Raw genomic sequence first — 20869 nt, 5'->3', positions numbered from 1 at the left:
TGTTACCTTATAATTACCAAATTAAAGCAGAAACAATGCTGCGCGATAGTGGTATTGCTATTCACTAAGTATACTTTACTAAAAATCCATCGATGTCTCTAAATTAAACCAAAATACATCAATTCACTGTAGGAATATACATATAACTTCCCGAACAAATCAATTTCCATTCCATAATTTTCCTATTTGTGAGTCCCGATATCCTGTTTGATTTTCATAATAGAAACTTAACTTTTATCTAAGTAACCATACATATTCATATGCATGAGAAACGAGGTGCTCTCATTTGCATACATCGGTATAAAAGTACGGGCCGGACCCGGAATTTCCTCTCCTTTCGTTCCCGGAAAACTCCGGTGAGAGATAATACCATTATCTCACATTTTTCCCCAATTTAGAAGAACGTTCGAAATGAAAAGAAAAATGTATGATTATTAAGCTCAATATTCTAGTTTAATTTTTGTAGCTATTAGAACTCGTATAAGTACTTTAAATTACGGAAACGCTTATTGAATTAAATATTATATATATTTAGCCTCGAAAAATTGGTAAAAAACGTTATTTTTTTGTACCACGTCGATGGCAAACAAGCATACGACCCACCTGATCACAAGCAGTCACCGTAGCCTATGGACGCCTGCATCTCTTTATGTGTTGTTATTAAGTTAGATAGGTACCTACCAGGTTGGTATGTAGGCACATAAAATTCACACTATACAATACCTAATACTTTAAAAACTACTAGTACCTAACTTAAGTTACAAACGTGGAAGTAATAAATCTTAGAATATCATTACTTTAAAACTTATCTTGAATTTTATTGAGAACAGTAAGTACCTACAGATTTCAGCAACTTATTTTTTTTAGTGAGTAGTTTTTTTTTGTAATTTCTACAAAAAATTCGAATTTTCTACAAAAACAAGCTAAAGTGTATTTAGTTCATAATTGTCATATTGTGTCCAACTAAGTATACTTAATTCTGATATCTATATGTGAATATATTACTGCCTAAACTTGCTGAGCTGTCATTGTGATGTGGAATTTATCGTACCAGGGCCGAAAAACTTTTCACTCTTGTCTGTAAATGATCAATGCTGGTTTCTAGACTGACAGTTACATTATGTTATGATCGGATGGATGATTAATCGATTTTATGCAATGTTATTTATTATATATAATTTTGTTCATCTTTTGTATTTATTTTCATTACTATTAAGGTTCTCATGTTTACACGGTGCGTTTAATTAGTTCCGTTAATATCGGCGTAATGAGTAGGTACGTTTTAGACAACTAAATGGTATAGTAATTTTTTTTTATCATTAAAAATATTTAAATGCTGCATATAGCGTTGTTGTAACACGGTCATTATATTAAACACTAATCAGTATGTAAACAGGCCATAAGGCGAGTGTCTACGCTCGTAAGGAAATTATCAGATAATAATACATTATCGATTATCTTCAAAATGCAGAACGCATTCACTGCCAGCAACCCGCCAGGCGTGCGCTGTCCGTAGTCGCTTTTCGCTACATACCGGTTTTCACATGTTAACGGCTACGCCCGTAGCGCCTAGCACGCGCTGGTACTGAATGTATTAATTAGAATACCGGTGTCTCTGGTACTGAATGCATTAATTAGAATACCGGTGTCTTTGAGAAAATAATTTAAGCTCAGGAATGCAACCTTGAAAATTACGGAGTTCAAAAAAACACAGCTGAACACTTTAATAAACAAAAACACGTGATGAAAATGTATAAAAAATTAAGTGATTACTGACGCCGTGACGCCTGTATTACGTCGACCTCATATAGTAATATATATGTGAACCAATAAAGTATAAACTCCTTACTATCAGATGCATACTATACCTATATTATCCATTTACCTTCTTCTAAATGAAAATATGAACGAGATTGTCATCAAAGCTTAAAACGAAAATGAAGACCACCACAAAACCTCATTCTAGTTGAAACTCCTAAATCATTACCTAACTTTAGACCCAGTATGTTACTAGGACAATTCCCAACTCTGGAATTACTAAAATACGTCCCCATATTTTAGACCGACAACTAGCCGCGCCGGCCCTGCAGTACTATAAATATCTAGTATCAGAGAGAATAGAGTGTATAGAGGCAGATTGTCAAAGTAAATTATGTATTGTATTGTAGTACGGGCGATTTTCCGCAACTCGGCGTCCTGCGCCTATTTTCCGTGATTGTCCGTATCCTGATGGCAGTAAATTATTTAGCCACTGTAAATTTACTGCCATCGATAGAAGATTAAAACTGTTAGAACGCCATTTGACTTTGATCCTTATTCTTTCACTGATATGTGTTAAGTTGTTAAATATTGAAATTAACGCCATCTACTCGACTGTAGGCCAAAGGTTATGGCGCCATCTCTCGAAAAGATTGCACTACTCTCGAGTAGATGGCGTTAATATTAATATTTAACAAGTTAACACATATCAGTGAAAGAATAATGATCAAAGTCAAACGGCGTTCTAACAATTTTAATCTTCTGTCGAAAGATGGTGGTAAATATACTGTAGCTACATAATTTACCATGACAGTAACTATCTATTTCAAATTCTCTTTGCTAGTATTTAGTGCGTACTCGGTATATTCAGTTCCAAGTATGATTAAATTTTCACATAGCAGGTATTTATACTCCGTTCTTAGTAATTAGTTGTGGTATGATTTATATTTTGGGGGCTGCTTTGAAATATTTATCTGTTTTGTGAACTCACTGAATGTTTCAGTAGTAGTTGTTTGGTGTTGGAGTGAATTATGTTAATGTGCTAAGTAGGGTTGCCAACTTTTTTTTGGTGGAATATAGTATTTTCCAGAATAAGGCATCAAAAATATAGTACATTTCAAAAAAATATAGTACTTTTAGATAAAATACTAAACATGAGTGTAATCGGAAATATAGTATTTTGGCGTACTATATATTTTTCCAAAAGTATATAGTACAGAGAGCCAAAATATAGTACAATACTATATAATATAGTGCGGTTGGCAACCCTAGTGTTAAGTGTACCCTTTTATCATTGTCAACACGACAGCCTATCCTGAATATTTATTTTTCATCTCTCCTGTTCGGAAAGTTCACCTTTCATAGGCTGATAGTCGGGTGGAAAATTGCATTTCCCACCCTAGGGTGGAAAGTATTTTTTTTTTATTTGTACTTCGAGCAACGACTCACAGCCGTATATGCCATATTATTCAAATAAAAGCTCTCATATTAGCTTCGGCATTTCAGACCAAGTACTATCGAATTTGGATGTCAATTGCATTGCATTATTAAGAGAAATTATACTACTTGTATTTAATACTTAAATGTATGAAATGAAAACATAAATATTTACTTAAATGATGATTAATGTTTAAAATACTATCATTACATTACATTCATTGATATAGTTTCATTTTTTTAAGGCGCATATAAATTAAGACCATTTCGGACTCATCCCAATTTAAGATCTGTTTGTCTATGGTTTTAAAATTTTTTCCGATCAAATTGGCGCCAATTCCAGTCCCTAATTCTCTTAGCTGTCAAAATATTTTCTTGTGTTTGACTTTCCTCATAGTCGAAATGAAAAGTAGAGTGTTTAACTCGGGTAAAAGTAACCACCTCACCCTCGAACTATTGGCGCTCTCACTTTGTTCGAGCGCCAAAATATCTCGGGTGATATGGTTCACTTTCCACCCTTGGTTAAGAGCCAACGGGAGTGGTCATTTCTCCATACAAACGTACTCCTCGTTTTCCTCCGTGGTTTTTGAAGCTAGAGCTAGAGCAATGATTTTTTCAACACAGATTAATATTGTCAATATCTGTGTCGGACCGTTTTGCTTTTTTTGATATTTTTGTTTTTTAAGGCGCTAGAGCCCTTCAAAAATGGCCAAAATGGCCTAATTGACTATGCCGCAATGAGAGGCGTGGCATTCAAAACTGATATCAATTAGCCAGAAAAGCAAAACGGTCCGACACAGATAATTTCATAATCATTTAGATTTCCAAATTTGGTTACGATTGGTTAAGTTTTGGAGGAGGAAACAGAGGAGTACGAAACCTCGATTTTTGAGATTTTTACGCAGGATTTTTCGCCTTGTCCTTATCGCACTATTTTTAGGTGCCGCTTCCGTTAGCGAAACGGGTATATTTACTTAAAATATTTAAAACTCAGCTCCTGTTTCGTCTTAACAATCTACTATTGTTATTCGCCTACGTGTGACAGTTTACTTGAAACGTGTTTTTATAATGTTTTGTCTACTTTTTAGGTGTTTTTATATAAATAACGCGTAAATAGTACAATTTATTCTTTTCTGATCGATAAATACTTATGTTGTCTAAATCTAAATCAGAAAAGTTATAAGAGTTAATTGTATTATGAGAGTCCTATGTATTGATCAAATCATCTTAAAGTCATCGTATCTAAATAAAAATATTACTGTCCGCTTACCCTAAATAGATTACTGTCATGTGTCAAACAGTATGCACAGAATATTCCCATTGAATTGATATTAAATTGTTATAGAATGTTCGTTTCTGGATTAGTCCTGAGACCTGAGGATGCTATCAGATCAGCAACTAATCACTGCTTCCCGATCACGCCGTGCATGCTCATTGGTTGTTGTTGCGATTGATCTCACTCGGACAAACCAGAATAACCTGACCTCGAGATCTTTAACGATTGCGTAATTGAGCAAAAAATTAGCGGGACATGTTGCCAGGCAGAGTGATTGCTGGTGAAACATAATGTTGACACATTGGTGGCAGCTTTCGGATGAAAGAAGCGCCTGGTGTCCGTTGGCTCGTTGGGTGGTTGACATTCGAAGGATGGCGAGACACTTCTGGTTGAGACTACCCCAGGACCGGGATAAGTGGCGTACACGAAGGGAGGCCTATGCTCAGCAGTGGGCGACTGGAGGCCAAAATTATGATGATGATGAATACGTAATATGTAGTAAACTTTTCTTACCACAGGGCCACGGAACGTACTCTCCGAACGTGCAGTGCGCCCTCATCTTCCTCTTGCTCAGGCAGTCTCTCTTGACAGAGTGGCCGTGGTTGTATGATGAGACGCATCTATTGTGGATAACGCAGCCCTCGCAATCCGCCTCCACTTGTCACGGTCTTTAGCGTTACGGGAACATTTGACTATGGTGGTTTGTGTCACAGCTTTTATCAGGTCTACACGTGGGTGCCCGACCATGTGACCGCTTGCCTTCCACTCGTCCTTGGACAACGAGTCGTTCAATGTAAAAAGTTCAGTGTTCAAAGTCTTGGTTTCGTGTAAAACATTTATTTAAACTTATGTATTGCGTTGTATGTAGTCGCTACCGGGACACCAAGCTGCAAACGGAGACGGACAACCCTTGAGCAATTCTGAGCACGGGGACAATTTGCTTAATGGCGGGGACACCGGGACACCAAGCTTCAAACGGGGACATGTCCCAGTATAAGGGGACGTATGGCAACCCTAAATTGTAGCGGCAATGCACGCCCGGAGCGTGCGTTTCGTGGCCAACGTGTTATACTGGTTCGGTTAATGGTTTGTCTTAGTGAGGGATTGGAATGATGTTCCAACGCGCGAGTGATAGCCGGTAATTAGGTCACCGGACAAGCATTATACAATTAGGACTGACCCGTTAGATCGGGATGCTTATATAGTTCGTGCCAACGACAGGTGTTCATCAGGACTTATTGTTTAGGCTCTGATGGGATATAATATGACATACTGCCGTATTCGAACTTTAAGATATTCACAAGAGACGACACGTACTAGATCCATTCTAGATACGTTATAGTTTAGATTTCAACTAGTTCTCTTTTGCAACTCGATTCGGGCAACCAGTGTCACTTTTACGTCAGATAGTGTTAGATATCTATTAGATGTGAATTGGATCTCTAAGTCATATCTTGTGGAAATCGTTCAAGAGTATCTCCAGAATCGCATAAATGTCAAATTTGACAGGTTAGATCTTAAACATATCGTTATCGTATCTTGGTGACGTCTAAAAGATATCTAGTAGATGTCTATTTCAAAATCCGAATCGGGCCCCTAGGTCCCCGGGCCCCGGGTCAACCTTTAGTGAGGCAAGATTTCAGCAAACAGTCAATCAAATTTGAAATTTAATCCATTGACAGAAAATTATCATCCCGTCAGCTCAAAAATTACGTAGTTATTGTACCTGGGGGCCTAGCCAAGATAACAGTCGTCCATCGATGAAAAGAAAAATGTATCAGTATGACAAATGCTACGAAAAGTCTCTATTACCATACATTATTTAAGTTTCCATTGGCGATATCTATCAACGATTGACCCCCTGAAGCGTTAAATGAATTTTAGTGTTTTCAGTGCGTATCTATCTTATTAATGTTTAAACGAGCAATTCTTGTTTATTTATGTACATATATAAATGTTACGGGGATCTCGGAAACGGCTCTAACGATTTCGATGAAATTTGCTATATGGGGGTTTTCGGGGGTGATACATCGATCTAGCTACCTAGGTCTTATCTTTGGGAAAACCCACATTTTTCAGTTTTTATATGTTTTCCGAGCAAAGCTCGGTTTCCCAGATATTTATTTTTAGGGTAACATTCCATTTCTGACCGCAGCTGCACTACTAGTACGAAAGCGTCGGTGTTATTGTCAATTTCCATAGTAAAATGAATGGTAGTGCTGCTGTCGTTGGAAATGGACTGTCACGTTTAACGTGCAACTAAATGTATGCGAGCGAGTGGAGTTTTTGTTTATTGAATTATTTTACTTGCCGAACGCAACAGATGAAAACAAGTTAGTTACCTACCTATAGATAATGTATGCTTTTAACTAGCTACCTAAGACGCAAACTACATAAATAGCTCTAAACTACGACTCCTTACGGTCCAAGCATAATGTAATATTTGCCTCAAAGCTGGAACCCCTTTGGTTGGGATGTGCCTGAATTCATCAGACGAGCACAGACTGCATTGAGACACCTCGCATTACAGCTATTACAACCACGGAGATATGACCTATGCTAAGACATATCGGCTAGGCTGTAACTATTCTGTTGGAGGCAGTTAGTATGATGGAATGGAAGTAAATTTTACTGAATAACTAAGGATCTCAAATGCGCCACGCATTTTTAATTGTAATGGAAACAGCGTCAAACAACAAACGATATTTGCAAATATCTCAGTCAGTAGTCCGTGCCGTTCCCGCATGCGAGGATGTCAGTCATTGCTGTTATGCGACGGGCGTCCTGCACGCAGCACATTATCCAATAGAGAACCTAACTTGATATATCGCAGTTCGCAGTCTAGGTTGTCTTGAGGTTAGTTCTCAGGAAAAAAACATATGGATATTAAGGATTTCAAAGATTTCACTAGTAAACATTCCACGTATACAACCAATGCCATTCACGCCTATAATACCACATAAGATGCATTTTCCGATCCCGAAAGTTCTTCTGAAAGTCTTCGCCGATGCCATGTCGTTAACGCCGGTTCGGCGCGGCACCGCTCGCGAGGAGTATTCTGACAGGTTATGAATTTGATCTGGATTTGTTATAGATATGATTTGTCAGTGTCAAAAGTGACGTTTCCATATCAAATTCATAAACTGTTATTACGATCAGAGTATTCTGAGAGACGTATGTCTCCAGGTGTCCCGATGGCCCGCTCGCTTTGAGTCTCTGCAGTGGCGCAGCCGTCCCATAGCCTGCGGCCGCGGTGCTGCACCTGATTGCGCTCCGAATGCGCTGGCTCTAATCAAGCCGCATTATATTTTACACGATCCCGGCGCGGAGACTTTTGAGACGCTCCAATAGACTTGCGACTACGACGGCGATAAAGAAAATTACGAATAGTTCTGCACTTTTAAATCTGCCCTTTAAGCGGTTAAAAAAGGGTTTTCTCCGGAATAATCGTCGAGTTTTATGACACTCTTTTATTGCGACACGTTGCACTTGTCTATTATTTACCTGTAAATCCCAACCTGTAATGCCATGTGTTATATATAATTATTTTCCTTAATAATTCATATTATGAAATTGAAAAATCAGAAAGACGTCCACAGCGAAACAAATGACACTCCTAAGAATCTCGTCAAGTCCGTTTGTCGTGCTGCCTTGCAAATAATCGCTAGTTTATTAAACTCACATAACCTCTTTATAAATGCGGGTGAAAACACTAAGTTTTGAAAGTAAATCTGTGAAATTTGGCGATTTATATTTTACGCTGCATGCAAGCAATGTTATGGCCTAACTTTATCATGCATTGGTCAAAAAAGTCGGGTTTCAGTGAAGACAGCACGGTACCTTCCAACCTCCACTTATACCGGGACTATTTATAACTTCCATGAAACTTCAATGGCCGCTATTAATAAAAAGTTGAATGGATAAAATAATGGCGGCGAAGTTTAGCTGCTAAACTAACGGCTGGATTAATCGAGCAATTATTTACGAACTTTGTTCGTTTACTACTTTTTGCGTTGCGGATACTCTTTACCCGTGCATTTTATAGTCCCGTAGAGGCGTTTGCATAATGCATATACATATTAGGTATACAGTTATAGTATATTGCTGAAGAGGCTAGAAAGTCACCAATTAATGGACGAGTTAGTTTGAGGGCCAATCCGTCGTTCTTTATTTATTATTGGTACTCTGTATTTTTAGGTACTTAAATACAAGTAAACAAATAATTTGTATATTTTCGAGTAGTTATAATGTTTATTGATTAACCGACCAAATACAAAATCACCTGATGGATCTGTCACTGGACGACCTGACTTTAACCTACATTATTTGATCATGTAATGTTTTCATCTACCCTCAACTGGTTTAAGAAGCCATTTGAGGGTAGATTTTGTTTACTCTTTTTAGGGTTCCGTACCCAAAGGGTAAAACGAGACCCTATTACTAAGACTCCGCTGCCTGGTGCCAGACGGACGGACGGACGGACGGTCCGTCCGTCCGTCTGTCACCAGGCTGTATCTCACGAACCGTGTAATAGCTAGACAGTTGAAATTTTCACAGATGATGTGATCTGTTGCCGCTGTAACAACAAATATTAAAAAGTACGGAACCCTCGGTGGGCGAGTCCGACTCGCACTTGTCCGGTTTTTTAAATACTTAAAGATACAGACTATAGACTCCGGTTGTCCTCAATCTTAATTATGTAGGTATTAGCATAGGAACTAGCTTCCAAATGCCTTAATCCATTATAAGTTTCCTAGAACATAACACGCTATTATTAGAAAGAACATAAGTCGCCGCAGTACGCCACTCTGAAATTCAATACCCCTAAATGGTACTCGGGCGAATTCGCCCGCTGGGCTGGTGCATTTTTGGTTCAGAGCGCGGCATAAATTCGATGTTAGTAATGCATGCGGTCTCACGCGAACGTCATTCGCATTGCCGTATTGGAGATGTTTTATAGTCGTGTTTATTTTGTGACTCTGAAGTTAAAAAAAGCGTTTTTTACTAACCCTTTTGATCAAACGCTTTGGTGGTCCAAAGACGTTATCTGACGCGCTCCGGCTCACGCCTTACGGCTTCGTGCATTCCTAAAAGGTTCACGATAAAGCGGCGCGGCGCACACTATAGGCGTGGCGTTCAGAGGGTTAAATACCTTCTTATTTAGTGACATTATCTACTAGGGTAAGAATCCACCAAAATATGCTTACGTTATGCTTATGTTTTAGAACATACGCTAATCACACTCACCGCAACATATTGTCACTAGGCCTCTACGCAACACTTTCGCTACATAGCGTGAAAATCACTGCGCAAATGTCCTGCTAGATAAAAACATATACTATGACTTAACCCGTTGCATTGTAAGTAAACTTTCAACTAAAAAAACATTTTAAAATGCCTTTGTTTGTTTTCAGACGGCAAGTGAAATAAAATCTTGTAAAAACTACAAAGCTTTGTTTAAAACTAGAACCTAAGCTAACACAGACGGTCATTGTTAACTTCAACATTTATCTTTTTACCGACTGTTTGTATAAACAAAAGTTTGGTTCCTTTGTTTCGTCGGAGTCGGATCGATTCGTTAGAAAAGTTTCAAGTTTGAAAACTCGGTGAATGCACACGATATGTTTCTGTGTATGACGGTTTAGAAGACGAATTTTTAAAAAACCGGCCAAGTGCGAGTCGGACTCGCGCACGAAGGGTTCCAAGTATTTTGTAAGTGGATATTCGAAATAATCAATTTAAAAAAGTTAGATTGGCATCAAATGAAAGCGACACTGTGTATAATATTTTTTAGACAGATTTTACTATTGAACAAACCAAAACAAATTGGACGATATAAATTAGGTTACACTAACAAAGCAAAAACTTCAAATTTGATGTCCATTATAATTGACAACGCAGTGTAACGAGTGGCAGCTAAAATATTCGGTTTATGCACGAATATTCGTATTGGGTAATGTTATTGTCTATCACAGTTTTGTTACTTCAAACAAATTATGGCGAAATAGCGGAATGCAGGTAAATTGCTTATCGGCTTGAATACCAGTCAACTAAATGTAGAATTTTGAATAGATTAATTCAATTAGGTACCTAATTAACATGTGTTTCTCATTCTATAATGATTCAATAACAGACTGACCCCGCCACTATTTACAGCATATTAGAACTTTTTGTTTCTAAAACTTACTTACTCCTCTGGCGCAGCGACCCAAAGTGTGTCTTGGCCTCCAACACGACTGCTCGTGCTCGCCACTGATCCCGGTCCTGTGCCGTTTCTCCCCAGTTTTCAACCCGGAGCTCGCGCAGATCAGCGTCCACCACATCCGCCCACCGATACCTAGGTCGACCGACGACCGGGAGGCGTCCGGTTTTCCCTCAAACGCTCTTAAAGTTTATAAAACTTGTTTATTGTTTATTATTTAAGTTGACAATTGTACCTTAACAGCTAAAGCCACAGCGGCACAAATTGGGAGACAGTAATACTTGTGATATTACTTAACTAACCGAGCTATTATGAAGCGATTCAGCTTTGGCAAACTTCTTATGTCCGGCTGTTCTCCTATAATGGTCGCATAACCACTTCTCAAGTAATTTTGTGAGTGGGTTCAATAACTTTATTTTACGATTCAGTTTTAGGAAATCAAAATAGAGGAGCCATGGGGATTCGTGAGGTCTACTGCGCGCAGTCACTAAATATCAATTACCTAATGGGAAACTTTAGTTGCGTCCGTTTTCGATTTAGTCGACGAAGCTATTTAGAATGTTTCAATATATTAGGTAATATGTTTCTGCCAACAGGCAGGCAACATATATAGGCAACAATGTTTAATGATTATTTGCCTAATATTTGTACCTACTTTTATAGTTTTTCATTTAATATTCATTTACAAATAAATAGTTACATCTAACAAAATCGAGATATATATCGTCCGATTTAAACCGTTTGCTACTGCCAAAACAGAAATCTGATATCAGATCGTATTTTATTCTCACTTTGCCAAACATCAGTTGAAAGATATAGCCCAGTAAAGTTTGGCACCGCTTTGCAACGTATCGCTTGGCCGCCTCCGAAATTCTGGAATTCCACTTATTTGAGGAGGCGTCATGGCGTTCCGTTTCAATTCTAAATTCAAAACTGTGTTTGGTTTATAGATAGGTACTTTGAAGGAGTCCTATTGAAAACAATTGTATAATTTTAATTAATTATGTTTTTTTTTTATGTTTAGGTTATTACCATCTGACTGTCCAATAAGGGAGTTAGGTATGTACCTTAACGCTGGGATAAACCTAGGGTGACTGCTATAGTTTCTGGCCAGTATATTATAATTGGCCACTCCTTACAAATTAGAAATAAACAAGCCATGTGAAACCTTATTATTAAGAGTGGCCAATTACTATTACATAGCAGTCACCCTATGTTAGCCCGGTGGACGTATATACACAAATCAAACACTGATTTAGTGTTTATTTTTGAATTTAATTGTTGTTACGTAACTATTATAGCTAACAGTAATTTTAAGATTCATTAACAAAATTGTATGTGCTCAGTTTCAAATAAATATTTTATTATTATATATTATCCTGACCTGATGTAGGCATCCTCTAGTCGCTCAGCGATCAATCAAAAAAGATCTTCGTTTTCATTATATTTAAAATAACATATTTGTCTTCGTCACTTGACGGGCAACTCGAAGTAAATTCACGAAGTAATAATTCCGCAGTCCAATTTCTCGGCTAACTTTAGGTATATGTTACGTAGTGGCCCATTATAGCTAATAAGCACTCGGCATGCGCCGCGCGATGCGTCGCGTGAACTAGCGCCGTTCTACGCCACTTGGCTTATGGTTGTAACTGCACTTTCAACCTGATTAAAAACATTGTTTGCCTACAATTCGTCTGTTTTCTTACATTTTTTTGCATTGCTAAAGTCGAATCACTATGACTAAACAACATGATTTCAATGGATAACTTGGCCGAATCAACATGATTTCAATGAGTAACTTGGGTCCGATGTTAATACTCAATAGTACTAGTAGAAGTAGTCTTTTGACTGACTTTTGAATTTAATCTCCGACCCATTTCGTACTTTGTCACAGTGACAAGCACATTTCAGTATACATATTTATTAGAAGGGTACGGTTTCTCGTATTGTCGAGAGATTATATGTATCATTTTTATGACAAAAAGTCTAATTTAATTGTATGTATAGCCTCGTAAGCCCCATAGTCACATTTATTACTTCAATGTAATTTAAAACATTTTTCATTAGAACAGAGCTCAATTTTTTTTTGGTTCGTTCAATTTTAAAGCAAAATAAATTAAACCATATTTCGCTCCTTATTGATTTCAAATTCAAGTGGCATTTTTTATATGGTGGGCTAAGGCGGATAGGGGAGACCAGAATGTACTAGATAAAATTCAGCACCTACATATTGTATACATATGATATCGTACCTAAGCGACGCTGCACTAGTCTGGTGCAGTCGGCACATAAATCATTTCGACGCACCAAACCACCGCCGAGTACCACACGGATCAATTACCGTAGAACGTTCGTATTGTCGAGATACGAGTATGATTAATTATTATCACACAAACCGTTCACTACTTTTACGTGTCGTATAAACTCATTTTATCCCAGTTCTGCATAAGGTAAAATATCGTAGCATAGTAGTGGGGTGCATATATTATCTACAGTACCTAAATATTTTCACCACACCATAGAGAAAAATAGTAAGAATAGAGTGCCCACTCCAGACATCAGTTTTGGTTCCAAAAATACTATTATTTTCGCAGTCGACATCTAGTATCGAGTAGCGGAATTATCCACCATTACCCTACCCACATATAAGATACGGTCAGATCAGATGGCAATCGCTCTCATTACATGTAGGGACAACGCTAAGAAGAATAGCCATTTCTTAGATACCTCAAACTGAACTAACTACATACTTTAACACTAGGACCAACAACGCATATAATCTATACCATTGAGAGCCGAGTATCACGATAAGATTCACACACATTCAGCGTAATATGTATATCCAATAATCGCATATAAACTGCATCCGTAGCAATCGTATAAATCATATCGGCGCGACCACAAAAGGCGACCTATTTGGAACCCGACCAGACATCGACCGTTAAAAATTTCATTATAGAATTTAAAAGCGATGGAATTGATAAGCCGCAATGAAGGATTTTGAAATGGGAATGTGTCTTTTTGAAGGCAAATCAATTAAAAAGTTAGTTAAGTGTTCTTCTGTTTTTAGTTGTGCTCGATTTTATAAACGTAAATAAAACGCACCGTTGTATACTCATGCAATTAGAAGATTAAGTACTCCTTAGTATTTAGATTATATTATGCGCTTTCGCCCTCCTTCTCCTTTGCTATCTTGATTTTTTTTGTTTTCAAACACATTAGATATTTCAATCAATTACCATTAGCACAGCTTCAATAATTTTTGCAATTAAGTACTATTTAAGTATATGTCCAGTGAATTTTTTTTTCTTAGTTTAATAACCATTTTTTTTTAATCACCTGGAACTACTTGAAAAAAATTACTGATAAGCCAAACACTTCTATTTGTGATGATTCTACCCTGACATAAGTTTAATTTAAGATCATTGTAACTCACAATATGACAATAAAGATTTCAATTCAATTCTGTTATTCCCCTCTGTTCCAAGCTACAAAATGTACAGGCTAGTAGTAATGTAGTTATTTTGTAAAATGGCCACTACTCACGTCTTCGGCACGCGTCATCAAACTTCGGCTAACTTCGGCTTATTCCGTGCCCTGTAGCGTAGCTAGTTCAAGAGCCCATTCAGACACGCTATCAGATAGGGCGGGAAAATAAACATTGATAACAATCTTAAAGAGCAATATTATGATGCCAAGCGACGCTTAAAGTTAAGTTGTCTGGAATTAATCGCTCCTTCCGATCAAACTGTTTCGTTTTAGAAGCGTACACTGTTTGGTATTTATAAAAACGTTTGGGTGTTCGAAGCGTACATTACACTTTTTGGTATTTAAAAGTTGCAGATAAAAAGAGTTGAAATGGATTCATAAGGAATTCAATCAATTACATACCTGCTGAATGTGAGAATGAAAGAATTTATCCGGTATGTCAATATTCGGATAGCCAAAAGGACTGAAATGAATGATTTTGAGTTGAGGCTTTAAATTGAAAGGCAGGTTCAATCTACCCGTAGTACCCATGAGTTTTTCGAATCTTATGTATGAAATATCATTTGATATTTACCAGCTGCTTTTCGGTGAAGGAAAACATCGTGAGGAAACGGGACTAATCCCAATAAGGCTTAGGTTCTCCTCAGGGTTGGAAGATCAGATGGCTTTCGTAAAGACTAGTGCCTACGCCAATTCTTGGGATTAGTTGCCAAGCGGATCCCAGGCTCCCATGAGCCGTGGAAAAAAGCCGGGAAGGTAGGATGATGATGATGAAACTAACATATCACCGAAATAAAATCATGAAGAACGTTTTAGCTATGCAAAATACTCCGTGAAAACAAAAATAATTTTACCGTAAACCGACATCCGTACTGTGTAAATACACAAAAAGTCCCACCCGAGTGGGCTCGATCGCGCCGTATTTTCTCGTCGATATGAAATATGTAGCGCCGCCTCTGACTGTACTTACCCTTAGGGGCAGAACACGTGGTGCATCGGTTTTTAAGTCTCACGAACACACCGCCAAAAAGCCGCTCTCATATCCTCCTGAGACCAAGAAGGAATTGTTTTGTTTTGGAACCCTTAGTTACACAATAAAAGTTGAAAATAGATTTTGGAATATGTACAAAAAATTGTACGCAGGGACTTAGGAGGATATAATAGACGTTACGCTCCCATTTTAAAAGTAAATGCTTAAAATATGCTTTTCGTTAATTAACATACTGTATATTGGCATGAACATTTACGTAACATATATCTATGTCTGGTACTAGTTTTTGTAGCTTACATTATAGTCTGTCCGCTTTTCTAAGATCAAGTAGGTACGCCATACTAAATCTATGGCGAACTTGGTCTTAGAAATCGGACAGGCTATACAATTGTGAACATCTTTCTTGTTACATTCAGATTCAGATATTCATAGCGGCTCAATCGGCCTTCAATTCAACTGACTGGTGGTAGACTCATAGTAATTTGCCTGTAATTGTGTCGAACTAAATTATTTTGTATGTCTCGTTTCATTTTGTTTCTCATTGTTTGTATATTGACATTAGTTTTAAGTTCTGAGTGATTCATGGTTAGTTTTACACCCACCCATCTACAGTAACCCGTGGACAAGTTGCATGTAACTGCGTCGAAATATCGGGAGCTCGAAAACAATACCTACAAAAGGTAATCACGTTCCATAACCCGGTCGATATATTTAAGTCTAGTTTTAAGTTACCTATTTGTTTGTTTGTATTTGTGTATATTTGTAGAGGCAGCATCAGTTGGCCTCGGCTGGGCGGAGATGGAGGAGGCCGCGCTGGACCGAGAAGAATGGAAATCCCTTCTGAGAGCCCTATGTCCCTGATGAGGGATAAAAGGATATCATCATCATCATCATTTGTACCTAAACTAACAATTTTATGGACAATATTCTGTGTGTCTTACCCCTAACTTTTTTATTCGTCATCTGCGCCCCAACGTCATTGGCTTAGCAGATCGCAACTTTTGCCGTATTGCTTTTAGGAATAAAACTCTTGTCGGTTCTTACGAGTTTGGCTTAAGTGTGACTAAGTTCGTGGCGTAAAATGTGTGAGAATAAACATGTATTATAAACTAGTTTTATGGCTGTTTAAATAAAGTTAGTTGGATAGTAAAAAAGATAAGAATTCCATTGGATTATGGTATCGTAAAATTACCCAACTAGGTATAGACTCAAAGATCCCAACTATGGTCCAAAATTAACTCGAATATCTTTCGTTCATTTGTGACTATTATTTGTGCAAAATATGTTTATAAATGGAAGAAAAAACGTAGACAAAACCAAACAGAACATTAGTAATTGAAGGTCTTTTCAAAAGGGGTTATTTTTGTATGGTATTCATAGAGAAACAAGCCCTTTTGAAAAGACTCTCCTCAATTATACTTAAATACGTTTTAGACTTGGAAGACCATAGTTGTACCTAGTAGCCACACTTACCAGTATCGACCTTACTAACTTTCCATTTTCAAAAGGCTAAACTGAGCGGAACCATAATAGTCGCTATTAAAATAAAAACTTTTTAACAAAAAAAATAACCGCCGAAAAAAAACTAAAAGGAAATAAAAAAACCGGCACTAACACGAAACGAGTCGACCAACAAAAACAATAGCACACTGAAAAGAAAAAAATAATTATTTTGTCTTCAATAACGCAAGTGAATACCTATAAACTATGTATATACATACTTCTGAAATCAATCACACAAATCTGCGTATTTATATATTTACAATCTGTTATTTTTGGAGTCGGTGCAGGTGCTTCACTAAGGTGCTCAAGTTTGTTTGAGGCTGGCACCGACTCCAAAAATAACAGATTGTAAATATATAAATACGCAGATTTGTGTGATTGATTTCAGAAGTATGTATATACATAGTTTATAGGTATTCACTTGCGTTATTGAAGACAAAATAATTATTTTTTTCTTTTCAGTGTGATATTGTTTTTGTTGGTCGACTCGTTTCGTGTTAGTGCCGGTTTTTTTATTTCCTTTTAGTTTTTTTTCGGCGGTTATTTTTTTTGTTAAAAAGTTTTTATTTTATATTTTTCTGTGGCTATAATTTATACAAATTATTACATGCTTAATTTTTGATTACTTTTAAAATAGCTACCTACCTTGCTTTAGCTATTAACTGTTATATTAATAAACCTACTTTAACTATTATTTTGTTCTGTAATATAAATAAATTACCCCTATTTTCCCACCCTTAGGGTAGGATTTTTTTCCAATTTTTTATTATTATAACGACTACTCTGTAAAAGGTTATGCGTGGTCATACGTTACAATCGGTGAGTGAAAAAATCAATCAACCCCCTATTTTCCTACCCTTAAGGTTGGATTTTTTTTTCCAAATTTATATGGGACCAACTTCGGGGTATACCCTTTCCAATAAAAAAATAATTATCAAAATCGAACATCTCTGTAAAAAGTTATGCGTGGTCATACATAAAAAAAAAATATATACGCGTCGACTTGAGAACCTCCTCCTTTTTTTTTTTCGTCGGTTGAAAAATAGAAACGCTCCATCGAACTAACGTTTCCCCATCGGCTCTCGTAACCAGTCTAAAAACAGCCGAACGCGTTTAAATCCCGACGCTAAACTAAATGGATGGACAGTGATGCACTCCGCACGTTTAAGTGCACTCGCATATGTTCACTGTTACGGTTCCATGTTAGGGCATTGGCTATCGGGTTTGGTTGAACCAGTTTATCCTGTTTTTTACAGGGAGTTTACTAACTTTTGTACAAGGGACAAACAAGTTTATACAATACTTATACTTTTTTAGGGTTTATATCCGAAACTACTGGATCTAAAATTTTGAAAATAATAAACACAAATAGTTCTTTACCTATAGATGACAGAAAAACCTATTAGAAATGTGCAGTCAAGCGTGAGTCCGACTTAATAACTTAGTTTTTGATTCGACCCCTACGGGTTTTTTAGAGACATTTCATTCGCGTTCCACATAAAAAAAAATACATTGGGTAATGTACGGAACCCTTGGACCCGAGTCCAACTCGCACTTGTCCGGTTTTTGTAATAATTTTAGCAACTAAAACGAGTACCAGACGAGAGATATACCTATGTAACGAACAACGTTCACGCCAAGTTTAATGTAATTTAAGCATGTCGTTTTAAAACAAGAGAGTAACTTCTATTTAAGAGAGCGACTTTTTAACGACTGGTTCGTGTTAGGTACTACTAATAAAATTGTACGTCAACCATTTTGAGGCAGTTTATACTTATATGTTAAACTCTTATTTAAGTTTGTCGCTGTGTCATTGTTGAACCATTATCGACCTCTGAACTTCCGATTAATGATAGTTTCTTAAAGTCCATGAATTTTTAAAATACATGACAGAGTGCCTTTCAGTGTTTGAAACTATTAATGACGGAGGTGAGGTTGCAAAATGAGACTATTGTAGTTTATTTTCTTATAGCAATGGCATAACATATCGCAATTAAAGCTGTGTTTTCAAGACTCAGATTCAGAATGCTCTATATTTTATGATAGGTATTGACTTCCATTATTGATTATACAAAAGCGTTTGACAGCATTTCACATAAATCGATATTTACTGCTTTAGAAGAACAAAACATAGATCCCTCATATATAAATCTCTTACGCAACATTTACAATAACAGCACAGCAAATATAAAATTACAGTCTTCTGGTCCAACTTTCAGAATTGAAAAAGGCGTCAAACAGGGTGACCCGCTGTCACCCAAATTATTTACGTCCACCTTGGAACAGACCTTCCGTAAGCTGGCGGCTGGATGGGAAGACAAGGGCGTTGAAGTCGACGGCAGACGGTTAACAAACCTTCGCTTTGCTGACGACATCGTCCTTTTCTCAGCGTCGGCTACAGAACTCGAAAGCATGCTCCAACAACTGAGCACTCGAAAGCATGCTCCAACAAGGAGGTCGCAAGACGTACCGAAAATACCTGGAAGAGCTATTGGTCCATGAAGGAATACATGAAGGGAGACCTTCCTATATCGCTGAAACGCAAACTCATGGATATGTGTATTCTTCCGATCCTCACCTACGGCGCTCAGACTTGGTCTTTGACTAATGCTCAAAAGCTTTCCCTCAAGGTTTGCCAGAGAGCGATGGAGCGCAGTATTCTCGGGGTCAAATTGACTGACAGAATCAGAAATTCCATCATGCGCTCCAAAACTAAAGTAGCCGACGTAGCCCTGACAGCCGCCAAGCTTAAATGGGACTGGGCCGGACACATCTCCCGTATGCCAAACGACTTGTGGGCCAAGAAAACTACCGAGTGGACACTGGACACCAAACATAGTGCGGCGTCACGGCTGACCTAGAAGGAGGTGGCGGCACGATCTTGACGTCTTTCGGAAAGATTGGCCTAATATTGCCATAGAACGAGACGCGTGGAAGAAAGAGAGGGAGGCCTTTGCCCAACAGTGGGACACAACAGGCTAACAAATAAATAATAATTGACTTCCAAAGTTCAAGGAGTGAGAGAGGTGTTTTGATAAATATACAACATTTAAAAAATCCTCGATACATTAAGTATATTGGGATATACAAAATATCAGATCAAAACAACCCAAAGTATCTTTATATATGCAACAGACTTGGACATAGTTTAAAGGACGCCCTAATTTATCAGAGCCTTACAAAACTACGCCCCCTAGCGACAAAAAGTTGGCGCAGTCACGGCTACAAATTCGCACTGTCCCAAACAACCATATTCAAACCTAATGACGTATGTCAATGGCACGTCCGAGCGGTTAAGACCTTTTGTACTTCGAAAAGTCGACAGTTCTGAGACCAAATGGCGTGAGTCGGTGAGAGGTTATTGGGAGTTAATACGTTTTGTGTTTAAAGTTTGGGTGTTTACTGTGCAAGCTGCATCTAAGATAGGTTAACAACAGTTTGGTTAAAGTTAGGTTCAGACGTACGGTTCTGCCTCGATGCTAACACAAGAGTTTGGAATCTTTATTTTTTTATTTTCATTGGTTAACGCATTAAACATTGTAATAACAAAGAGGTATCATAGAATAGGCATAATTGCTCTTATTAAAAACATCGTTAATACGGTCCCAGTTACATAATATCTCTGCATCCAGCCCTTCTCACTGCACTGCTCACTGCCTTGCCTACTGCGGCAAACTTTAATTCACAACCTATTAATTCACAACTTTAGCAATTTTATCTTTACCGTTTTTAATCGTACTTCGTGCCGCACCAAGGTGCAAGACGTAGGATACGTCATTACCAAACTTAAATGGAGCTGGGCGGGACATGTTGCCAGGCAGAGTGATGGCAGGTGGGCCAAAATGTTAACGGAATGGTGACCGCTTTCAGACGAAAGGAGTGCCTGGCGTCCGTTGGCTCGTTGGGTGGACGACATTCGGAAGATTGCAGGTCACTTCTGGATGAGATTGGCTCAGGCGGGATAAGTGGCGTACTCGAAGAGAGGCCTTTGCTCAGCAGTGGGCGTTAAAAGGCTGATATGATGATAATGATGATGATTCGTGCTTCATAAGTAATCGTAATAGCTAACAGTTAGAATAAACAACGATTTTTTATTTTTCGATGCTTTACAAAACTCGAAGACGTTAGAGAAGTGAATTTCCTAAATTGACTCGACCAGCATCGAACCCGGAACCGGCCAGCAATCAGCTCAATTGCCGGCGATCGTCTTGTT

The sequence above is a fragment of the Cydia splendana genome, chromosome 15 (genome assembly GCF_910591565.1).
Source record: "Cydia splendana chromosome 15, ilCydSple1.2, whole genome shotgun sequence".
NCBI lineage: Eukaryota > Metazoa > Arthropoda > Insecta > Lepidoptera > Tortricidae > Cydia > Cydia splendana.
Note: the sequence above shows the minus strand (reverse complement) of the source record.